Raw genomic sequence first — 365 nt, 5'->3', positions numbered from 1 at the left:
CACACACACACACACACACACACACACACACACACACACACACACACCCGTATGTTTTCAGTCTTGGGCAGTTTAATAAACTCTGAAAATTATCCATTCCTTTGAAACCGGCCCTTTTTGCTATCATTTTAAAGTCCTAAGAAGAGGGGTACCTGGGTGGTTCAGTCGGTGGAGCATCTGACTCAGGATTTCGGCTCAGGCCGTGATCTCATGGCTCACGGGATCAAGCCCCACATTGGCAGCACAGAGCCTACTTGCGATTCTCTCTCTCTGCCCCTCCCCTGCTTGTTGTCTCTCTTTCTCTCCCTCTCTCGAAGTAAATAAAGATGAAAAAAAATAAATACATAAAGCCCCAGGAAGAACTA

This window comes from Panthera uncia, chromosome B4, assembly GCF_023721935.1.
Source record: "Panthera uncia isolate 11264 chromosome B4, Puncia_PCG_1.0, whole genome shotgun sequence".
NCBI lineage: Eukaryota > Metazoa > Chordata > Mammalia > Carnivora > Felidae > Panthera > Panthera uncia.
The sequence above is the reverse complement of the archived record's forward strand: the minus strand, read 5'-3'. Positions refer to the sequence as shown.